Raw genomic sequence first — 19,108 nt, forward strand, 5'->3', positions numbered from 1 at the left:
TATATATATAACAAACTATACAGATTGTTGGGGTGTGTGTATGTATCAGATCATTCAAAATATCACTTTGTAACTAAATAATAATCCCTTAAAATGTTAAAAAGTAGTTTTAGACTGAAATAATCCACAACAACTTGGTGTGATGCTACCACCCTCACGTCAACCGTGAAGTCTTTCATTCACACGCTATCACAACGATTCGCTTACAATTGCCGGTTTTTAACAACATATCAAGCTTTTTAACCATTTATAGTTACATAAAGTGTTTTTTTTTTTTTTAAAAGTTAGTTCCTGTCATCACTTACGTTATAGCAGCTATTAACCGTCACTCCCTCACCGGCATCGATTTTCCATTCGTTAAACAACACAACGTTTCTGTTTATTATTAGTCTTAGATTAGACAGATTGTCCACCATACAGGTCCATGTGCAAGCTGTTACTATAGCAACCATAAGCACGTTAATATCATAACCCTATCGTTTGTATGAGTGTCAGAGCTGCTGTTATAGAAAATCAATCAACACGTTCTGACCAATCAGACTGAAGAAGTGAACAGCGCTAGGCTATTAATGAAATAACCACTGGAGATTATTAGGAGGCCGTGATAGATGAGGGCCGATGGGGGGGATTTCGACAGGACGCCGGGGTTATACGAGAAGTGTGCCGGGATGTTTAATGACCACAGAGAGTCAGGACCTCAGTTTAACGTCTCAGCCGAAAGACGGTGCTGTTTTTTTTTTTTTTACAATATAGTGTCTCCGTCACTATACCGGGGCATTAGGACCCACCCGGACCACGTGGTGAACACCATCTCCTTCATTGGGTTCTACACAGAACATTGAAGTGTTCCCCAGAGGGAAACCACGCCCCTCTAAGTGCTCCACACGCTGTAATAGCTATGTTATAAATGTTTTAAGGTCCGCGCCGAACAAACAAGACAAACATTTCCCCAAAAAATCCATAACCCACATAATGCTCTGTGAGATTCGAAAGTCTCTAGAACGTTCTCGATATGCGTCCGGCTCTCTGCCCGTCCTACGGCTGAAACGAGGCTGATGGTGTTTTGTTGGAAACGCCGGCCTGGGCTTTGAAAGCATCCAAAACAGCCGTAATTAGTTTGTTATTGTGGATGTCTGGTAGGCATTGTTCACTAATCCATGTAATGGATGTTTTTAATGTCAGAAAACAAGCAAAACAGCTGTGTGTGGGGTTTTTTTTTGTTGTTGTCATTGCCGTCCGCCTCAGACTTGCGGTTCGGAACGGGTTTGATGTGGCGCTCGGGGCTGAACGCTCCCAGACGCGTTTACGAGTTTCATGCTTTACGAGGAAAGGGTTCTCTTTGAAGAGATTTTTTTTTTTATTTTCTTTTTCAAATTAGCAATAGGAAAGAGTGACAGCGGAGGCTGGTTTTTTTTTGGGGCCTGGGGTTTGTGTGACAAGCAGATTAGCAGAACGACCCGTGCTGAATGCTAGGTGAAAACCCCAGCGCTCCTGAGAACGGAGGCGGCGTTTGAGATGGCAAACAATGGAGTGATAACAAGACAGTGTGCATGCATCGCGTATGTGGATTGCGGGTGTGTTGTGTATAATTGCGTGGGCGAGAGTGAAGGGAATATCTGTGTGTGATGTGTGGGCGGGGGTAAGAGAGACGACCGGGCATTGGTGGCGTACGAGAAAGAAAAGAGGAACGGGGGAGTTAGTGTGTGTGCACATGTGTCAGCGTGTGTGTGTGTGTGGATTCAGATTCCACTTCTGGCAGCTCTCACCGTGGCAAACTGCTACTCTGACAGGGCAGCCACACCTCCCTGGAGACTAATACAATAACCAGCAGAAATAACCAAGCGAACCCCCGGGGAAGGAGACCGAACAAACGCATGATTAAATATCCAGTAATACTTTGATTAGTGTCTAACGCTTTCGCTTTATTCCTGTTTGTGCCTTCTTACTTCAGTTCACAAAAAAAAAAATCACGCAAAAACCCAGACCGTCCGAACTCCGTCTCAAACGATTTCTTGCATGCATCAAAAATACTTTCGACTTTTGTCATAAACGATGCACGTGGACTGACTAAACGTCAGCACGGACGTTGAACATTAATAGCGACGAATAAAGAAATAAAGCCTGGATAGAACGAGGGAACGCGTCTAACAAAGGACAAAACAAACAATAGTGAATTATTCACGCTTACAGCGCGACCGAACTGAACAACGTTCCTAAACAGTGAGAACTACTGAAGAAATCGGCTTGCGTTTGTTTATAGATGTTATATATACGTATATATAAGTCGCAAGAGACAAAGCATGTAACAAAGAAAAACACCAAGGCTTTAGTGCACGGTTTATGCTCACAGAGCGGATATAAAAAAAAAAAAAGAAGTGAATGAAACAAAAAGCAATAAGGAAATGAAAATCACACATCTGGTTTTATATGTATATAATCTATATGGTTTTATAGACAGACAAGTAGGGAACGCATCTGACAATAGAAGACTCAAAGCACTAGTGTACTCACAGAGTGACTATTAGTGTTAATAATAATCATTTTAAAAAGAACACGATACTAAAATGTGAATTAAGGGGTTTTTTTTTAATGAAATTCTACCGAAAACAAAAATCACAGGAGGTGAAAATCTTCTAACAAAGGGGGGAAAAAACAAACCGCCCATTAGCCTGGTGAAATGTTTGGTCGTCTTAGTTCATGGAGAGGCTCTCGAATTAGTTGACAGCTCTTCTGCCTTTTCACACTTTCTCAAGTGGAAAGCACACACACACACACACACACACACACACACAAACACTTTCCTTGTGAGGACCTTCCCCTGACACCTAATTAACACTGTACCTTCACCTAAATCTAACCCTAGTCTTAACCCCAGTAACCAAAATAGAATCCATTAGTGGCTTTTTTAAAAATAATAATAATAATAATAATAATAATAATAATAATAATAATAATTTTATTGAAATGATGTGAAATGATACTAATTTCTTCCGCAGGGATTAGCCAAGTGTTTCCACAAGGTCTAAACCGTGAGACATCCCTGTCCTTGTGAGGAGATCTGGTCCCCAGTACGATATAATTACACGCGCGCACACAGGCGAGCGCGCACACGTACACGCACGCACACGCGCGGACACGCGCACGCAGCAGTGCAGCTGCTGATGAGGAGCTCGCGCTCGGTTTAAAACGAGAATGGTCTGAAAATAATCAATCAGTCAGTGTCTCTTCCTTTTAGCGGTGCTTCAGGGAGCTGATTTAAAGGGGAAAGAAGGAGCTGACACACCTGAATGCCTCTGAATAGGCGGCACGCAGCCGGAAAAGCTTTTACTAACACACAAAACTAACAAACCTCCATTCAGAGGGGGAGAAAAAAAAAAAGACAAAAGAGGAGGAAAAGCCGCACAGGAATGAAGGGTCATGTTGTACTTCAGGTTTTAAGGGAACATAGATACTGTAACTAATGGCAACAAGATGACCAAAGAAAACACTCTCAACTCCTTCTCAGACGCGCTTGTTTAAACTTCCTCACTCGGCTCTAAGCAGTCGTTTGAGTCTCGGGACGTATTTTTAAAGCCACACAAACGTCGCCATGTTATTAAACATGTTTATTTACAGTCAGATAATAATTTCAACAAGAGAAGTCCGCTCGAGCATAGCGCTTTGCTTACTTACTTTATTTCTTCAGAACCGCCGAGTTTTCATTCCCTTCACCCGTGAAGGACAAAGAGTGACGTCTGTGCTGTTGTTGTTGTTGTTTTATTTTCAAAACTCCAGAACGTTTGAGAGAAAACTCCCAACTCTTATAAAGCGCAGAAATCCCATCGCGTGCGCGAGTTAACTGGGCTCGTGCGTTTCAAACGGCGGTTGGGATTAGAGCGAGAAGAGCAGCGCGAGGCAAGACGAGCCGAGACGAGCCTCGTGCGTCTGGGCGGAGATTTCAGCAACGAAATGGGGCGGGGTATGCAAATTGACACTCAATTGTGCTTATCTCAAACATGTGTATTTAAAGCCTAAAGACACGCCCACTGTTCTCCAGGGAGAGTTCCTGACTTTCATTACTGACACAATTCTCTGGATTTTGATGGCAAACTGATTGTGTGTGTGTGTGTGTGTGTGTGATTTAAAAGGCTCATGCTTATCATCGCCCCTCAGGTTAAATTTTTTTTATTAAATTAAAATTTATATATATATATATATATATATATATATATATATATATATGTGTGTGTGTGTGTGTGTGTGTGTGTGTGTACATATATGTGTGTGTGTATATATATATATATATGTGTGTGTGTGTGTGTGTGTGTGTACATGTATGTGTGTATGTATATATATATATATATATATATATATATATATATATATATATATATATATATATATATATATATGTGTGTGTGTGTGTGTGTGTGTGTGTGTGTGTGTGTGTGTATTGTTTTATTTAGTTGATTTTTCCTGCTTATTTCAAATTTCCAGCATCAGGGCTGTAACCAGGATCATTATTTTTACATAAATGTGTTGTAGTTGATATATCAGTGCCAAATGTGTACTACATCAGTTTCTAAGTTCTGATCTTCACAATATTGGCCTTCCATTCTCACATGAACTGCAGTTAGACTGTTTTATTAATAAATAAAATACTTAATTTTATTAATAAAAGAGTTTTGATGTTGAATTTGATAACTGGAAATGCTTGGAATCTATAGAATTAAAGAGGTAGAATTAAAGAAAGAAAGAAAGAAAGAAACTGAGATCCGGACCTCAGTGTCGTCATAGCTAGTTATGGCCAGGAGTGGCGTGTTGAATTTTAAGATAAGACGATATGCATCATAGTAAGAACAGTGAGGTTAAATTCTAAGTATACATCATCAGTATACATATTGAAAGTTAGCAGGATGACATGAGGGTGATATACATGATGTAGAATACAAAATTACAATCTTTTTTTAGACATGATGTGGGTGGCTACACCTAATCACGCATAGCACAAGGTTGCCTTCGCGTATTGAAAATGTATTGAATGCGTAATTGTAGTGCTGAATATTTAATGGATAACCACATGATGAATATATAATCGCTTACACCTAGTGGTCAAAATCATGATGATAGAAAAGTAGATAATGTTTATTTCACCCTGTGTTGTCCATGAAGCCACACCCTTGCCCCTTTTTCTCATTTTTCTTATATGAAATCTGCTACATAAAGCCAACCAGCTTATAAGGATTTGGCAAACAGAGCAAAAAAAAAAAAAACACACCTATCGCACTGTGTTCAATGTTAAGGTCAATAACCTACAGCAGATTCTGTTCATCTATCCCGCTGAGGATTGTTGCCAGGGTTACGTAGGAGACACCCCCCTCCACCCAAAAAAAAATAACTGTATTTGTGGGCCTTTGAAGTAATTACTCTTAGGTTATAATACTACTACTACTAGTAATAATAATAATAATAAGAAGAAGAAGAACGTGAAGAAGAAGAATTGTTTTCTAATAATGTAACAATAATATTAACGTAACATAATTATGGGAATGTGCAAGTCCCATGTTTAGAATTAAACTGTAGGCTACATACTATGTACAGTAACAGATATATTACTCATTTATCAACAGCACAGTGGTCTAATAGAAGCATATTTCATTTCCCTTATCTCAGGTGTGAACGTAAACCTAGGCTTGCGCTCACATTGGTGCCTCCTCCTGTACGCCGCAGCTCGAGGAAGCAGATGGTTTTTTGGCACATTACTTGCCTTCGTTAAACCCGGGTTTGACATTAGACATGAAACAGCGTTGAACCCAAAACGTGTAGGATTTAATAGATTATTGCACATCCCTTTGGACCGTCTGTCTGTCTAATGGGACACAGCTGTGACAAATTTCCCACGATGTCAAATTTTCGGAAACAAACAGGTAAAAAAAAAAAAAATGTAAAAAATACACCAAAATATGGATTTCCATTAAAAGGTTTTTAATGGAAAAAAGGGAATGGGTCCAAAATGAAGAAGTCATGTTAACCTGCCACTGCCTCTGTGTGTGTGTGTGTGTGTGTGTGTGTGTGAGTGAGAGAGAGAGAGAGATAGAGAGAGAATTAGAGAGAGAGAGAGAGAGAGAGACAGTAAGTGAGGAAGGGGGAGTAGATTATATGTAAAGCTGACACAATTGAGTATATAGAGACAGAGACAGAGACAGAGAGAGAGAGCGAGTGACAGGGGCAGTGGACTGGACGGCTCCCTGGTGGGAGACGGAAGACGAGCTCAGCTGGGAGTGTTTGGCCAGCAGTGAAGAGCCTCATCAAACTGCTCATAAAATATTAATCACACTCACAAAGAGCCTCCATCACACCCTCCAGACAGACAAGGAAGAGGAGGAGGACGAAGAAGGCAGAGAGACATGGCTGAAGTGGAGGACGTAGAGACAGGTGGACAGACTGAGAAAAGAAAGGGCTGAATGAAAGAAAGGAAGGAAAAGTGAAAGAAAGTGACTGTGAGAAATGGGAGAGATGAGAAGGAGAGAGACAGGAGAGAAGGAGGTGAAGAGGGATGAAAGGAGACTGCCGGATGAGAGGAATAGAGGAAGCTACTGAGAGAGCGAAAGAAACAGAAGAAAGGGACAAAAGAAAGATGGAGGAAGGGATGGAGAGAAGAAGGAGAGATGGGAAAGAACCAGAGAGAGGAAGAGACGGAAAGCAAGCTAGAGAACAGAGGGACGAGTAAGGTATAGACGGAAGGAAAGAGGAAACATTGAGGGAGAGAGAAAGTGTGTAGAAGAAGTGATGGATGGAAAAGAAAGTGAAGATGGAGAAAGAGTGGGGTGGGAAGAGGAAGGAGAAAGAGAGATAAATGGAAAAAAGAGGGAAGAAAACAGCGGTGATGGAGTAAGAGAGAGAGAAAAATGGAGGGAAATGTGGAGGGAGAAAGCCAAAAGCAGAAGAAGGACTGATGGAGAGAGAGAGAGAAAGAGAGGTGGAAGAAAAGTATTTAATGCAGAAAAAGGAATGATGGAGAAAAGAAAGAGAAAGAGGGCCTAACGCAGAAGAAGGTGTGATGGAGAAAGAGAAAGAGACGGAGAAACAGAGCCAAAAGTAGAGAAAGTGTGGTGGTGAAAGAGAGAAAGAGAAATAGAAGGAGACAGCCAAAGGCAAAAGAAAGGGTGATGGAGAAAGAGAGGGATTGAGAAAGAGATGAAAGAAGTGAGCCAAAAGAAAAGCAAAAGTGATGGTGAAAGAGAAGGAGAGAGAGAGAAAGAGAAAGAGATGGAGGAAAAGAATCTAAAGCAAAAGAAAGGGTGATGGAAGGAGAGAAAGAAAGAGATGGAAGAAGAGAGTGAAAAGCAGAAGGAATGATGGAGAAAGAGAGGGGAAATATAGGAGGTGTGCTGGAGACAGATTGAATGTGAGGAGTAGAGATAATGAATGGCCGGGCGGGTGGAGGAGTGGAGGAGGGGTGTGTGTGTGTGTGTGTGTGTGTGTGTGTGTGTGTGTGTGTGTGTGTGTGTGTGGGGTGGGGGGAGGGGGGGTTGGGTGTAGGGGTCACATGCTGTAATTGGGGGGAAATGTGTGTGATGCAGGGAGGAAACCATTATTGGCAGGTGGAACAAAAATGTACGCATCTCTGAAATAATGAAGAGGTGGGGGGGGGGGGGGAGAGAGAGAGAGAGAGAGAGAGAGAACAAGGACACAGAAGCCACAGAGCTACAGGAAATAACATCGGCTTGTTCTCAATTAATAGCAATTGCCTTTCACTAAAACTGTGTCTTTTTTAAAATACAGCAATTAGGAGTCAGGAATAGCAGCAGTGTGTGTGTGTGTGTGTGTGGGTGTGTGTGTGTGTGTGTGTGCGTGTGTGGCACATGTTTGCAGAATTGGCAGAGAGACCCATAGACCAGCAGTGTGTGTGTGTGTGTGTGTGTGTGTGTGTGTGTGTGTGTGGTCATGTGTGTGTGAGTGTGTGTGTGTGTGTGTGTGTGTGCGTGTGTGTGTGTAGCCAGTGCAAAATCAAACAATGGAGGATTTGTTAGGAGGATGTTACTCTTCTCCTTCTCTCTCTCTCTCACACACACACACACACACACACACACAGAGGCCAAGGACACATTCAAAAGAGTACACACAAACACAACACACGCCACACACATTCATCCATCTGTTCAGCCATTCATTTATTTGCTCTTTATTGATCGATCCATCCAACCAATCGTCCATCCATCCACCTGTACATCCATCTATCCATCCATCCAACCACCTGTACGTGTATCCATCTACCCAATCACCTGTACATGCATCCACCCACCCACCCATCCATCCATCCATCCATCCACCTGTACATCCATCTATCCATCCATCCAACCACCTGTACGTGTATCCATCTACCCAATCACCTGTACATGCATCCACCCACCCACCCATCCATCCATCCATCCATCCACCTGTACATCCATCTATCCATCCATCCAACCACCTGTACATGTATCCATCTACCCAATCACCTGTATATGCATCCACCCACCCACCCATCCATCCATCCACCTGTACATGTATCTATCTACCCAATCACTTGTACATGCATCCATCCATCCAACCACCTGTACATGCATCCACCCACCCATCCATCCATCTATCCATCCACCTGTACATGTATCCATCTACCCAATCACTTGTACATGTATCCACCCACCCATCCATCCATCCATCCATCCAACCACCTGTACATGTATCCATCTACCCAATCACCTGTATATGCATCCACCCACCCATCCACCTGTACATGTATCCATCTACCCAATCACTTGTACATGCATCCATCCATCCAACCACCTGTACATCCATCCATCCAACCATCTGTACATGCATCCACCCACCCATCCATCCATCCATCCATCCAACCAACCACCTGTACATCCATCCATTCATCTATCCATCCAACCACCTGTACATCCATCCATCCATCCATCCAACCACCTGTACATGTATCCATCTACCAAATCACTTGTACATGCATCCACCCACCCACCCATCCATCCAACCACCTGTACATGCATGCATCCATCCATCCATCCATACATCCATCAATCAATCCATCCAACCACTTGTACATGTATCCATCTACCCAATCACCAGTACATGCATCCAACCCACCCACCCATCCATCCATCCATCCACTCCAACCATCCGTCTATCTAACCCCCATCCATTCATCTATCCATCCATCTATCCATCCATCCATATAGTCACTCTTAAAGCATGCTTTATTTCATCCATCAATCCATCCATATAGTCACTCTTAAAGCATGCTTTATTGCATCCATCAGTCCATCCATCCACACATCCATCCATCCACACATCCATCCATCCATCCGTCCATATAGTCACTCTTAAACAATGCTTAATTTCATCCATCAATCCTTCCATCAATACAGTCATTCTTAAACAATGCTTTAATTTATCCATCAATCCATCTAGTCAGCCTTTTATGGCATATATTAATACATGCACGCATCCATCCATCATATGCATATACTCACTCTCTCACTGAATCCATAAATTCTCTCTCTCACTCCCCTCTCTCTCTCTGTACATGTATATACTATATAATATACTGTACACTATATGTACAAGCAAAATATATTATTCTCTCCATCCATCAGTACATTTATCCATGGCACATTCATATTTAATAAGCACAGTACTATGGAGGGAGACGGCAAAGGTGCTTAACAATTAACAACTCACACACACACACACACACACACACACACTTACTTGCCTATTTGATTATGTTATGTGGTGAGATCTAAGGGGAACAGAAAAGGAAACACAAAAGAGCGAAGTAAAGAGTAGGCAGTCAGAAGCAAATATCAGTTTCCTCTTGAGGTTAGGGAGGTGAGAGCTCTGCTTACATGCAGCATGCGGTTTGCCTTTTATAAATCTGAAGAAGAAAAAAAAAAGCTCTACATCTTTAACCACGACTTCACATAATCCAGTATAGTGAGACAATTTCTCAGAAACAACACAATGCAAGACATCAAGGTGGAAAATAATATAACACATATGCACACACACACACACACACAACTGCAAAACAGTGCATGTGTAATATTTTTGTTATCACATTACAGTACAGACTGGGCTCTGACTGAAGATTTTTACTTGTCTATAATAAAATAAATCAATACACTACTTTAGATTCATCATTTATCTTTTTTTTTTGTGTGTGTGTGTTTATAAAAAACTAAAATAAAAAAAAAGAGTCACCGGGTCCACAATTTCTATCCTATTTGATATTTATGACTTAAATAATGCTTTTAATTACACAATACATGAGTTTAGCCAAAGTAGGTATGCTAACTACTTAGCTCAACTAATGTTAACATCAAGTTAACGTTATTACAAAACAAATCCACCACCGAGTCAGCTACGGTTCTGTAAGTAAGGATTAAACACAATAAGATGTGCGGTTACAGGAAAATAATCAGCGATGGGTGTGGTGGTGTGCTGCGATGCAGCCTGGTACGAATCGGATTTACCGCTACCGCCCTGAAGTTGATTATTTTCCTATAACAACGCACCCTAAAGTGTTTTATTCCACTTACACCACGGCAACTTGCCATTATAACAACAACAACGACAAAAAGACAATAAAGACACGTCCGATTTTGATCCGTTTACAGTTACATTTATTCTTACGGAAGTCTGGAAGGTTCTTTTATAACATATAGCGGCTATAAACATTCATTCTTTCACCAGCATCTATTTTTGCTTCTCTCTAAATTAATAAATAAATAAATAAATATACAATGTCATGTTTCTGAGAAAAAGCACCGACACTGGAGACTCCTTCTATAAATATCTTATAGACATTTGCGCATGAATCTAAACTACTGTCAGAGCTGCTGTTATAGATAATGAGTCAACACCTTCTGACCGATCAGAATCAGTGCGTTAATTCAAAAGCACTGTGGTACAAAATCTCATTGGTAAATGGTCTGCACTTATATAGCGCTTTTTTTAACCTTAGAGGTTCCAAAGCGCTTTACACTGGTTCTCGTTCACACATTCACACACACACACACACACACACACACACACACTCACACACCAATGCTAGCAGAGCTGCCATGCAAGGTGCTAGCTTGCCATCGGGAGCAACTTGGGGTTCAGCGTCTCGCCCAAAGACACTTCGGTATGTGGAGTCACGTGGGCCGGGAATCGAACCGCCAACCCTACGGTTAGTGGACGACCCGCTCTACCGCCTGATCCACGGTGCTGATTTTTGTACATAAAACTTTGAAATTTGATCAAATTTATATAAGATCTACTGAGACCTTCGTTCCTTAATCCTCGGTCAGGTTTCCTGCAGTGCGGTGGAAACAAACCAGGAACTGTGGAGTTCTCCTTCAGTGCCCGCTGGCCATACAGGAGCCTCTCGCTAGGCGAGTGGACGTGTTAGAGAGTGGAAAAATGAATTTGATAAGATCTTAATGGCTAGTGTGGTTGTGTGCTTCTGCTAGTGCACGTGTGACTGTCTGTGTGTGTGTGTGTGTGTGTTTATAGCTGTGTGAATCAAAGAGCGTGTGGGCCTGTAAGTGAACGAGTGAGTGTGTGTGAAACATAAACTGAAAGACACTGATTGTGCCCAGTTTCGTGCCCTGGCAGCATGTAAAGAGCCTCCTCCGCAGCACAGAACACCCCAAATACACTCCACATTCCTGCTTGGTCTCGCTCTGTGTCTCTCCAGCACTTCATTCATCTCATTTTTTTTCCACTCTCTCTCTCTCTCGCTCTCTCTCTTACACAGTGCACTCCATTAATACCAGCCGGTTAAAATGCGCAGGCCGCATGCCCCATTACAAAATCAAAGCGGGACTCGATAAAGATGACCAGTGTGCGTGTTAACGGAAGCGCCGTGACCTTCCCGTGTTTTGGATGGCTCTCGTCGGGCTTTGAATGGAGCCACTGTGACGGCGTGTGACCTTTGACCTCTCTCTGCTGCAGAGTTTCCTTTTTACACGCTGAGCCAAATATGCGACTGGCAGAAAGCAGGCCTGCGCGGAATAATAATTCGTCGGCCGATTCGATTCGGGCCGGCGTCGGCCGACGTGGCGGCGCGCGTCTCGTCGGCCTGAGGATGGGAAAACGCCGGAGAAATAAATACGGCAAGATTTCACGCTCTGTAACTAAACGCTTAGACGATAGAACAAAAGGGCCTGATCTGCTAACGGTGCGTTTGAGCTGCACAGCGTGGACTCGATATGACACTGTGATCATATGATTAAATATTGTGGCTGTGACTGACAGATCGTGATATGCCGTATATTAAAAACTGATTCTGACTCGCTAGATAACGCTGCAGTGTTGAGGAGGGTGTGGTAGAGGGGTCGTGCAAGCTGTAGCCTCACTGCTAGATGCTAAAATAGTGTGTGTTCAAATCAGAGGACTGGCAGAGAGCCACTTTTGGCCTCTTGAGCAAAAAGGTCCTTAACCTACCCTTAACCTCTAAACACCTCTTGATCTGATTCATCTTTACCCTGAATGTTGTTATATATATATATGAGTGTTTTATATATATATATATATATATCACACAGCACTGTTGAATTCTCGATTCAGAGTGGTCAGAAGGTGTTGATTCATTTTCAAGAACAATAATTTTAATCACAGGTTTATACTTTCTAATACGCTACCGTTTCTATAGTAACAGCTCAATCACAAAGACTTGCATGATGGACGCTCCACATACTGTAGGCTCATAAATGGATTTAAAAAAAAAAAGAGGCAAGGAGCCATTTATGTAACATTTATGGAAGGAGTCTCGCGTGTAAGCGCTTCGGTACGGTCATTAGGTTTTCCAACACGGACAGAGGACACTGTGTTTTGTGATTTCTTCATAACGTGATAAGCTGCGTTTCCTCCGTCTTATTAATAGAGCAAACAGATTGAGAACCTGTTTATGGCTGCTATGTTTTAAGTGTTACGATATTAATAAGTGATAACAGGAAGTGGTAACATTTGCGCATCCGCTGTAACCATAAACAGATGTATAATCAAGTATGACGTGACGTTTTTTTAATTCAAAAAACACTTCAGGACGTGCTTTTGTATGGAAATAATCAACTTCTGCGTGGTCACGGTAACAACGCTTCATCACACCACCCTGCTGTTGATGATTTTCCTATAACAACATGCCACCATGTGCTTTATTCCTTGGATTATTATGTTTTTCCTGCTACTTTCTGTTTTTAAAAACATGATATCATTTTCAGTGGTTAGCACGTTCGCCTCACACCTCCAGGGTCAGGGGTTCGATTCCCACCGTGGCCCTGCGTGTGCGGAGTTTGCATGTTCTCCCCGTGCTGCGGGGGTTTCCTCCGGGTACCCCGGTTTCCTCCCCCAGTCCAAAGACACGCATGGTAGGCTGATTGACGTGTCCAAAGTGTCCGTAGTGTATGAATGGGTGTGTGAGTGTGTATGTGATTGTGTGCCCTGCGATGGATTGGCACCCTGTCCAGGGTGTACCCCACCTTGTGCCCCATGCTCCCTGGGATAGGTTCCAGGTTCCCCGTGACCCTGAAGAAGGATAAGCAGTATAGAAGATGGATGGATGGATGGATGGATGGATTGTGTGATAAATGTCAAACGGAAGAGTGTAAATAAATAACCTGCCCGAATTTCACCTTCCATGGTGAACTCCGTCTATGGCAGTAATATGGGCTCATTAATATTGCAACGATCTCATTAATATTCAAGCTCATTTGATAAGTAAATAGAATTTAAATAGGGCGTTTAGAGGACGTTGACAGCCCCAGTCCGAAGCTGTATGTTCAATGGTGTCGATAATTTCTATTTAGGCAAAATCCGACGTGAGTCTGATCGTGTAAGTCTGTTTTGTGTATCGATGCACAGAAATGTAAGAACCGATCGTTTTCCTATTCTGTCAGTGGTTTATAGACTTTCATTTCATTTTGTTCAGATGGCGCTTTTAATAATAGATGTCGTCACACAGCAGCTTTACAGAAATCCAGACGTAGACTGGGATCTCTAATGAGCAAGCCAAAGGCGACACTGAAAAGGAAAAACTCCCGAGACGACCTGAGGAAGAAACCTAGAGAGGAACCAGAACCAGAACCTATACGTACTCTGGAATTATAGTTCATGACGCTATATATAGAGTCTACACACTATATCAAGTAGACCTTGCTGCAGCCTGCAGAACAGGGCGGGGCTGAACTTTTGGGTGGGGCTAGATGTTTCGCTCCGCCCATAAGAGTTAGGGGTTAGGGTTAGGCGTCGACGTCATCACGTTGCCACTAACCAATGAGACCAGTTATGGGCGGAGCGACACATGAGGCCCGCCCCAAAGTGCAGCCCCGCCCTGTTCTACAGGCTGCGGCCAGGACCCTCTCCACTATATAGTTGCGCGGTACTAAATGTGTTAAAAGGATGTAGAATGTTCGGTTATGTCAAATGACTCCACCTCACCCCTACGTGCAAGTCTGTTAAGCAGGGTCGTCATGGCAACCTGTTCCTTATCGTCCACCCTGGTTTTCGACTTCTTCGCATCCCGCTCTCACCTTGCACCTGAATTTAAAACGGTTATAAGCTTATTTAGTTTAGACGTGGCTTTAAAAAAAAAAACTACAAAACCCAGAATTCCACAGTCAGATCCCAGCATGTCACGTGCCACGGTCACTCGTGATTGGTGGAAATACCCAGCCTGAGCAGAGAAGAAGGCGGAGACGGCTAAATTATGTTCGTGTCATCAAAAGGTTCAAATGAATTGGTCTAAAATGAGCTGTTTCAAATGACTTTTCCCTCCATTTTCCCTCCCAAAATCTTCGCCTGTCAAGGATTAGCGCCGATTACGTGTTAATCACCGCCGATAGCCGATTACATCGTCCTCTCATCCGGCTCCCTTGTGCGCGTGAGAGATAAACGTGCAGTGACCTGATGTTCATAATTTGTGTATTAAAAAGCTAACAAATGCATTCTCAGGACCGTAAGTAAACAATAATAATGAATTCAGAATCATTTCGTGTAACAACGATTAACAGTAATCCCAATAATAATAATAATAATGCAACCGCCTCACGGTCTCTCATTGGTAACATTTAAAAAATAACTTTGTTGAAAAAGGTTGGGGGGGGGGGGGGGGTTCACAGTGGCTTGGCGCTTAGCACGTTTGCCTAGCACCTCCAGGGTTTGGGGGTTCGACTCCCATATCCGCCCTGTGTGTGTGTGGAGTTTGGATGTTCTCCCCGTGCTTCGCGGGTTTCCTCCAGGCACTCCAAGTTTCCTCCACCAGTCCAAAGACGTGTGCTGCAGGCTGACTGGCATCTCAAAATTGTCTGTAATGTGTGAATGTGTGTGCGATTGTGCCCTGCGTTGTCCCCTGGGATAGGCACCAGGCTTCCCACAACCATGTGTAGGATAAGCGGTACAGAAAATGGACGGATGGATGGATGGATGGACGGACGGAAGCTGGCTGGGAAAACCACGCCTCCACACCTCCACGTCTTGAGAACCTGCTACATTAATAACAGTTACAAGTAGCAGCTTACATTTATGGAAGGAGTCTCCAGTGTCAGTGCTTTGTAACAAGTTGTAACTGTAAAGATTTCCAATTCAGGACATCCTTCACGACAGATTCTTGGTAACATGGAAGGCAACGGTGCATTTTTTAGTTTCTTATCAACTTCGACTTTCCACCCGTACATCCACATGCACATTAACACCGATGATAAATTACACCACTAGGCTAACAGAATATATATTTAAAAAAAAAAAGAAAGCTCAGCACTGGGAGTTGTTCAGAACCCGTGCTAACGGCAACGTTATACGAGCTGTGATAAGGCCAGAGCACACTGACCTAATAAACACCAGCAAATCCCCCGAGTGCCAGATAGACACTCTTGGCCCTGAAAGTAAAAGGCTCTTCACCCTCATATGCCAGCATTACACTTGAACTCTATAATTGGATAAAAGCATCTGCCAAATAAATAAATGTACGTAAACAGTGTGTCGTGCCAACGGAGCATACGCTGTGATCCATTAGACAGAATGTGTGAATTGGTACACTTGTAAGATGATAAAAAATCCTTATCTTATCCTTATATGAATTAGGTAAGCTTAAATTTTGGTCAAATCATCGTTAAGTGACATCAGAAAACACAGCTGAGGGTTAAGGGCCTTGCTCAAGGGGACCAACAGTGGCAGCTTGGCGGTGCTGGGGTTTGAACTCACGACCTTTCAATCCGCCCAACGTCTTAGGGCCTGTTTACACTAGTGCGTTTTCATTTAAACTTTAACTGTTGGTACGGTTACGCCTGTCGTCTACACTACTCCGGCGTTTTTGACCCACTCGAAGACGCCGAGGACCCCGTTTTTAGTTTGAAAACTCCGGGCTCGCGTTTCAGTGTAAACGGATCAAGACGAAGACTTTTGAAAACGAATAATAATCCGATATGAACCTGATTAAGACGATACTCTGATTAAGAAACTAGTATGTAAACAGAGATTATTGATTACCTTGATCCGGCTAAAGTCATACTCGAAGTAAACACAAATGGAATTAAGACGTGTGGAGTACTCCTGTTTTAGTCGCGTTATCGACGTGTGTTACAGACACATACACACCTTAATCACACTATTAACGTCGTGTGGGAGTTTTCACCGCGTTTTGAGACAGGACACGATCACACGCGGCAGCGCTCAACCGTTTGACGGCAAACAAGAGAGCACGGCTGCGTCCCAAACCGCGTACTTACCTACTGTATAGAAGGTGAAACACATGTATTTATTTACCTACTATACAGTAGGCAAGTACGCGGTTTGGGACGCAGCCCACGGCTTCAAGCAGTCGTCTATTTGAACGTACAGCACGGCAAATAATTAACCGCACTTGAAGCTTTCGTAAAATTAAAAATAAAAACACCCAAAACTGTATACGGTCCCATAACGAAGACGAACTCTACGTCTATACGTGAAATTCTGGAGGGAACGTCGGACGGCGTGGCGCGGTGACGTAATGACGTGTGCTGTTAATCACTCTATGTTCTATAACACGTAAAACCTGCACATGAAAGGAGTATTCTAAAAGCGACTCATGTAAACACCTTAATCAGAATATTGTCTTATTCAGAATAAGGTCAATAATTAGATTCCTGCTGTCCGTGTAAACGTATTCAGTGTTAGTTGTTTTCGCACAATTCTGTGTAAAATCTCGAGACTGCTTGTGTGTGAAATCCCAGGAGATCAGCACTTTCTGAAATACTCAAAGCAGCCCATCTGGTACCAGCAACCATGCCACGGTTAAAGTCACAGAGATCGCACTTTCTCTTCATTCTGATGTTTAACGTGAACATCGCCTGAAGCTCTTGACCTATCATCATGCACTGCATTTCTGCCACATGACTGGGGATATTAGATAACCGCATGAATGTGCAGGTGTACAGATGTTCCTATAATAGAGTGGGTGGTTAGTGTATCTATCCATCAATGTATCTATCTATTGATCGAACTCGCAAATCTAGCATTCTGAAAAAAAAGGAGAAATTAAAAATAGAAAAAATTTGCTTTTGAACAGGATGATCCAGGGGGGTGTAAACTTTTGAACAGGACGATCGGTATAAATTGTTATTATTTTGTTTAAAGATCTTTTTTTTTGGGGGGGGGGGGGGGGGTCCATTTAGTACTGCCCTTCAGTAGTTACATGTTTCCCAGAAGGCAAAACAATAACAACTTACACCGATCATCTTGCTCAAAAGTTTACACCCCCCCCCCGGATCATCCTGTTCAAAACTTTACACCCCCCTGGTTCTTAACGTATCGGGTTGCCTTCTTGAGCAATCGGTGAACGTTCGCACCTTTTGTAACAGTCGTGTACGATTCCCTCGGTCGTCCTCGGTGTGAAAAGACGGATCTCAGCATCATACAGCCGCTGTTGGAAAGGGATCAAATATGCAGAAGACGCTGGAAAACCGAAGAACGTGCAGGACGTGGAGGATTTTTCTGAAGTGCTCGGTACAAAGCGTATGTAATCCTTCGAACGGGTTCATTCGTATAAATTCGGTTATTACCGTGTCTTGTGCACTATACGCAGTCGTCTGTCATGTGACGTAGCTTATTCAGGGCAGAACTAAATAAACAACAAAATGCAATTTTAATGATTCCGCAGATTCCGCAAGCCGTACGTAAACGGATGGTGTCGGCTGTATATCAGGTAAAGTGAATTAGTGAGAAAAAAAAGCGCACTGTTCTACGTTTGAAAGCATCTCTGGATAAAAACGTCCGTGCTGATTGGCCGATGTATAGAAGAAACTATACAGAAGGACTGTTTCTGCAACAGTAGAGATGCAAGAAAACAAGTTTGCAGAGCAACCCGAGACCTTGTGGTCTTCACAACAATGATCAACGTGTGAAAAGCAAGAGACAGAGGTTTCAGGTTCTACTGTGTGTGTGTGTGTGTGTGTGTGTGTGTGTGTGTGGGGTGCAATCTAACAGGTTTGACCTCAGAAACAAAACAAGCAGTGCAAAAAGAGAAATCCTCCCACACCATGCGAGAAGCGCCAATGGGAAGCTGCGAACGCACAGCTCTTATTGCAGCAGGGCGAGAGAGAGAGAAAAAAAATATCCGTCTTTATTACCACAACCTACGGCACATCGAGCCACACGACCCGCTCCTTAATCAATCAAGAGGAATCCAATTTTACACAGAACACACTGCACTACAATCGTATCAGGACGTCGAAGGAAGCGCAGAACACAATTTTGACTGTAGAGGAATATGCAATAAGTGCTTTTAGGCTGAAGGCGGAGATTCGAAGGCGGAGAGGATGTGGGAGAAATATTAGTCTGTGAATATCCTGTTTTAGTGATACGACTGGCTACACTGCTTTTAGTCTCCATATTTTTCCCCCCGGTTAATCCATACTTAATGCTCCACATACTTAATATGTTGAACCCAATATGCTGTGGAAGTATGTGTGTGTGTGTGTGTGTGTGTGTGTGTGTGTGTGCATTCCCACAGGCGCGTTGGGATTTCAGGAACACACATATCTCGGCTTCTTTTGTTATTACGTCTCATAAAAAAAAAGAAAAAAGAAAAAAAAAAGAAAAGATG

At 42.8% G+C, this 19,108-nt stretch overlaps 1 protein-coding gene across 3 annotated transcripts in view; it reads right to left on the bottom strand.

Moving 5' to 3' along the window:
* Positions 1-19,108, bottom strand: part of plxnb3 (plexin B3) — a 115,132-nt gene that overhangs the window by 70,084 nt on the left and 25,940 nt on the right. For 2 of the 3 annotated variants that reach the window (XM_053625689.1, XM_053625687.1), the window contains exon 1: positions 3,673-3,908. The exons of the other annotated variant lie outside the window; for it this stretch is intronic. The gene's annotated coding sequence lies outside the window, so the exon portion shown is untranslated. Of the gene's footprint in view, positions 1-3,672; positions 3,909-19,108 lie in introns of those variants that run through there. 3 annotated transcript variants of the gene reach the window in all.

This window comes from Ictalurus furcatus, chromosome 5 (genome assembly GCF_023375685.1).
Source record: "Ictalurus furcatus strain D&B chromosome 5, Billie_1.0, whole genome shotgun sequence".
Classification (NCBI taxonomy): Eukaryota; Metazoa; Chordata; class Actinopteri; order Siluriformes; family Ictaluridae; genus Ictalurus; species Ictalurus furcatus.